Source organism: Ammodytes marinus (genome assembly GCF_949987685.1).
Source record: "Ammodytes marinus genome assembly, chromosome: 2".
NCBI classification, from domain to species: Eukaryota; Metazoa; Chordata; class Actinopteri; order Uranoscopiformes; family Ammodytidae; genus Ammodytes; species Ammodytes marinus.
In genome coordinates, this window is record NC_137231.1 from 36,243,359 (window position 1) to 36,249,696 (window position 6,338).

The following is a 6,338-nucleotide window of genomic DNA, read 5'->3' on the forward strand; positions in this document are numbered from 1 at the left end:
TCTGATGGAGAGATGTTCGGGTTAAAGTTCTAGTCAAAGTAGTTTATTGTCATTATATTGAGGGTAACAATTCAAATAGCACTCCTAGAGAAACGCCCAAACTAGACAGTGATGTTGGTGGGTCCCTTTTTTTTTTTTTTTTTAACCTTTATTTATACTGGTAAATCCCATTGAGACCGAAGACTCTTTTGCAAGGGAGACCTGTTTTCCTTTCCCACGTTACCATTCACACACCGATAGCAGGCTAACTATCGACATTCACACGAGGCAAGGTGGGTGAAGTGTCTTGCCCAAGGACACAACAACTATGACACAGGTGGCAGGGCGGGAATCGGCCAACCCGCTCTACCAACTGAGCCACAGTCGCCTTTCTTCCCCCCATGCTATATTTGATGATACCAAAATGTTGTTATTACCCAAATAGCCTATTATATACTCTTTATTTAACAAGGTTAAGTCCAATTGAGATTAGGAACTCTTTGTTTTAACGAGACCATGGCCAAGACAAGCAGCAGCAACTGTTGAAGGTGCTCCCAGGAACTTCACTGTGTTAATTCCAGCGCCCCCTTTGGACAAAAGCGGTAATGTTTTTACTATGCCAGCTGTTGTTCCTGGGTGAGCGTATACCCATGACAAAGGCATTAAGAAAAACTACGTACAAATAGCATTCTTTGCACTGATGGTCTCGTTTGCTGTTACATGTAATTTATGATCAGAGGAAAAATGAGACTGTTTCAGAAATATTTAAAAAGTTCCTCGTAGCACCTTTAATACCTTCACAGAAATGAGTAATTATCTACATTTGATAATAACTTAACAAGCCCCCTTCATAATCCCAACACACACAATACACTTGCAGGTTATTATTTTTATTTTGCATTGATTTGAGTTTTAAATGAATCGATGACACAAATTAAGAGAAACCTGTTCCCATCCGTTAACAAACCTGATCTTCACTTTGGTAAAGTGTCAGGACAGGTAAAGAGTTATATTTGTTTTTACTGATTTCTGAGGATTCTGATCTGGAATCATTAGAAGTAGTTTGTTTATAATCAAAGTATGACATAGAAGAGACCGTGATGTCACCATAGAGGAAGTGACATAGCCATGTTCCATGTGATCACGGACGGCCAGAGGCATCATTGAGTCCTGGCACAGACAAACGGATACTGTTTCTGGCATACGACATCATCCCACTTGGGACCACCTTTAGGAAGAAAAGAACCACCGAGTGAAAATGATGAAACACGTTGACAGACATAATTTTTTTTTATTTATTTATTTATTTATTATTCTTTCGGACAATTCCACACAATACACAATTTTCTATTGCAAATATTCATACATCATACTTTGTGTTGTCCGACATAATAAAGTTACATTTACTAACAATAATAAACAAAGCAAAAGAAAATGTCCACCACTGGCTTTACAAGTTAGAAAAGGGGCGATAATAAGAAGCCCGGGAAATCTGTCAGATCCTGAGTCCCAAGAATTAGCAATGTGTCCCGTTTCCCCTTTTGTTTTTGGTGGGATAATTGATTAGCTAATACATACTCCTGCCATAAAATGGTCTTTCTTTTATGCCATTAGTTCCAGCACATACCGTCGGTCCGGCTTGTGCACAGATGGTTTTAACGTGGCCATGAACCATTCAAACAAGTACAAAGTAAAGAATAGAAAGACCTTCTGGATTTAACAGTGATCCTGTGATTTATGAAAGGGTTAATTCGGTAATTGTCAGGAACCCTTCTGTGTGTGAACAGTAGCAGAAATAAGACATATCATTTCCCCCCAGGTTTTACCCGTGCTTCTTGTCAATAAGAAAAAGCCTCAGGAAATCAAGAGATAATTTTTCTACAGGTAAATCCCATTGAGACCGAAGACTCTTTTTCAAGGGAGACCTGTTTTCCTTTCCCACGTTACCATTCACACACACATTCATACACCGATAGCAGGCTAACTATCGACATTCACACGAGGCAAGGTGGGTGAAGTGGCTTGCCCATGGACACAACAACCATGACACAGGTGGCAGGGCGGGGATCAAACCTCCAACCCTTTGATCATCAGCCGACCTGCTCTACCACCTGAGACACAGTCGCCCCAAAATAATATTTACCTCTGAAGTTCATGACTGCACAGTCCTCATCTGCCCAGTTGTCAGGCTGACCAGGAGCCCAGGGGAGGAAGTCAGTCCTCGAGCCGTCAGTCCACATGAACTTTCCCTCCTGGAAACATTATTGGTTTCAATCAGTAGGTAGAAACTGACCCTGCGTTCCAATACCCATACTTCCCTACTATTTAGTAGGCCAGAAAAAGATTGAGGATGTCCCAAGTAGTATGCTGAAAATACATAAATGCCCCACTAACTCCAATAGAATTGGAGTATTCGTCTTTATTCTATTGTTATAAAAACTTCCTCATCCGATTTCTTTTTTCTCTCCTGTGGCCCTAAAACTCTTCTGTACTTTAGTATGTAGTGTAGTAAAAAGAAAAAGTATGAGATTTGGAACGCAGAGTGACTGTCTACAGAACTGTTACTATTCCCCTGACAGAAGGGCTAAAAACAATTCAATGTTCTAAAGGCCACGCCCTTCACCCCATGAGTCCAATTAGTTTGAAATTGTACCTTAGTGGGCCGACATACACAAGTGTATTGTGTCATTAGCAAGATTTGGTAGGGGTGTTAGGATGGCCTAGAGCAGGGGTCTCCAAACTACGGCCCGCGGGCCAACTGCGGCCCGCTTTTTATTGGCCCGCGGCCGATTTTAAAAATATAATGTAATATGGCCCTTTGAAAAAAAGTATTATTATTATTTTTTTTGCATTTCTTAGTTAACCCACTAGTGCAGGGGTGTCAAACACTGATTGATTGGCCCGTGGCACATTTTAAAAATATAATGTAATATGGTGCTTTTAATTTTTAAATAATTTAAATGCACTCATTATATTACAGAGAAATATGTCCCATAAAAGAAAATGAGCAACAAGCCCATCCCAGAGGACCATGCATAATATTTTATTTGAAATTAATATTATTATGGAAAATCTATGTGTCCTTCTCCAATAGCTTCTAATTCATCTGACAGTGTCTCCATTTTTTTTTCATACAAAATTCTTCAGATTTAGCCTCTTAATTTCCCTCTCAAAGTGCACCAGATTCATGCATTTTACTTTAAAAAATCTCACGGGGGGCATACCCCCGGACCGGGACCTCGGCTGGATACTATTTTCACCCTGCTGGACATTAGACGCAAAGGCAGAAAACACTGGGTGTATCATTGGCATATAAACAAGAGGGGAAATGTGTCTGTTTAATGTGCAAGGAAAGTGTTGCCGTGAAGAAGGATTACAATTTACGAAGACACTATGAAACTAAACATCAGAGCAGCTACATGTCCTGATAAATGTGTTATTTTTGCAAAGTGGCCCGGCCCTTCGTAGATTTTTCTGTATGTGGCCCTCAGTGAAAAGTTTGGAGACCCCTGGCCTAGAGTGTGAGAGGTTCCTCCTCCCAGTAACCACGAGGTCTCTGGTTCCTCCTCCCAGTAACCATGAGGTCTCTGGTTCCTCCTCCCAGTAACCATGAGGTCTCTGGTTCCTCCTCCCAGTAACCATGAGGTCTCTGGTTCCTCCTCCCAGCAACCATGAGGTCTCTGGTTCCTCCTCCCAGCAACCATGAAGTTCTTATTAATAGTGAACATTCATCATTGCAGCCCTCTTACATTGCTAGGGACACGTTAGTTTCTTACTTAGCAACAAGTTACACAAGTCTACTTATAATATCTCACCTGTTTTGCATCAGTTAACCCAATCCAGGTCAGGGGAAAGTTGGCAAACTTCTGGTAAATCAGATTGCTGATGAAATTTTGCTCGTCTTGATTGTGGATTGCGGCCAGGTGCGCACCGAATCGTTGGCAGACGGACTGATGGAGGAGACGGAGAAACACACACATTCACCGGCCACTTTATTAGGTACACCTGTTCAATGGCTTATACAAACAAAAAGCTAATTAGCCAATCACATGGCAGCAATTTAATGCATTTAGACGTGGCCAAGACAATGTGCTGAAGTCAAACCGAGCATCAGAATGGGGAAGAAAGGGGTTTAAAGTGACTTTGAACGCGGCTTGGTTGATGGTGCACGGCAGGATGGATCCATACTTCATGTTGTTTACGCCAAATTCTGAACCTGCCACCTGAAATCGAGACTCAGACCAGGCATGATTTTTCAATCTTCTATTGTCCAATATTGGTGATCCTGTGAGAATTGTAGCCTCAGTTTCCTGTTTTTAGCTGACAGGAGTGGCACCCGGTGGGGTCTTCTGTTGCTGTAGCCCATCTGCTTCAAGGTTGGTCGTGTTTTGCGATCAGAGATCATATTCTGCATACCCTGGTAGTAACGAGTGGTTCTTTGAGTCACTGGTGCCTTTCTATCATCTCAAACCAGAATGCCCATCCTCTGACAACAAGGCATTTTACCTCCACACAACTGCCGTTCACTGGATATTTTTTCGGACCATTCTCTGTAAACCCTAGAGATGTTTGTGGGTGAAAATCCCAGTAGATCAGCAGTTTCTGAAATACTCATACCAGCCCTCCTGGCACCCTCAACATTGCCATGTTCAAAGTCACTTAAAATCTCTTTCTTCCCCATTCTGTTGCTCGGTTTTAACTTCAATAAGTTGTCCTGTCCAGGTCTACATGCCTAAATGCATTGAGTTTCTGCCATGTGATTGGCTGATAAGTTATGTGTTAAGAAAATGAACCGCTGTACCTAATAAAGTGGCCGGTGAGTGAGTGAGTGAGTGAGTGAGTGAGTGAGTGAGTGTATATATATATAATAAAGTTTAGAATTTAAATTGATAACCTACGTACCTCTGCATCAGCGAAACTGCAGGAACTGTCAAAAACGATGAAACAGCCAGATCTGAATTCAGCCCAGCCAGGAAAACAGATTGCAGCCTGCACATGACAGACGTTAGATTGTAAGTCCATTAACATAACCGATTACATTTTGGAATTATCTGTCAGTCCCTCACCATCTTCCAGTCCCACCTCAAGACCCATTTCTTCTCCTCTGCCTTCCCCAAGATCACCCACCAACCCAAGCCCCATCAACTTTACACCTGTTGTTTGTTTACTACTGTGCTCCTATGTATAGGGAGGAGTGTGTGTGTGGGGGGGGGGGTGTGTGTGTGTGTGTGTGTGTGTGTGTGTGTGTGTGTGTGTGTGTGTGTGTGTGTGTGGGGGGGGGGGGGGGGGGTGTGTGTGTGTGTGTGTGTGTGTGTGTGTGAGGGGGGGGGGGGGCTTTAAGAGTCTGTGCCCAGGGGCCCATTATCTCCTAGTCCGTCTATGGTCTTTAGGTAGTTTTGAGCAAAGATTGTATAGAACTGTTTATTACTTAAAGGGGATTAAAATGTCACTCACAGTTCCTGAAATCAGCAGTGCGCTGGTCAGACAGAGGAAGACAGACAAGTGGGAACCTGATGCCATCTGTAGGAAAACACATTACAATAAAAAGTATGTTATAGTCAAACTATTTGTTGGGTATATCAAACCTTGCGTCTGAGACAAGACCCTGGCGTTAGTTCAAACAGACCAATGAAACACAGACACAAAGATACACGGAGACAGACAGCCTGAGGGAGAGAGGGAGAGAGGGAGAGAGAGAGAGAGAGGGAGAGAGAGAGAGAGAGACAGAGAGAGAGAGAGGGAGAGAGAGAGGGAGAGAGAGAGAGAGAGAGGGAGAGACAGAGAGAGAGAGAGGGAGACAGAGAGAGAGGGAGACAGAGAGAGAGGGAGAGAGAGAGAGAGGGAGAGAGAGGTGTGCTCAGTTACTTGCCGCAAGGAGAGAGGTAAACAACGATACGTCGTCAACTTAGAACCAACTCTGCTCGTTCCCTTCTCCTTACTGGCTTTTTATTCACATCTTAAATGGTGCTTACAGACATGGATGTGTGTGTGCGTTTCTACTAATGATTGACTAATGTCTCTGGGAACTTGTTTGTTTATCCCAGCTGGGACATATGTCAGCGTGTCTTGACATTCCCGGTCATGGCGATCCCAGAGTACAGAGTTCGAAACAACGTGTGGTTATATAAGTCAATGTTTACACAATGAAAAAACCAACCCTACACTATTCCTTTTAGATTTCTTCATTTATAAAGGGACAGCGCACAGTGATAAACATGAGCACCAAAGTTCAACATGTAAATGTGCCAGATTTAGCCTTGCAGTGCTAATGCTAATGTTCACCTGTAGTCCCTAAAGGTGCAGTGTGTAATATGACATCATCAAGTAAGTTCTACAAAGTTCTAGAATGCAACGCTCCC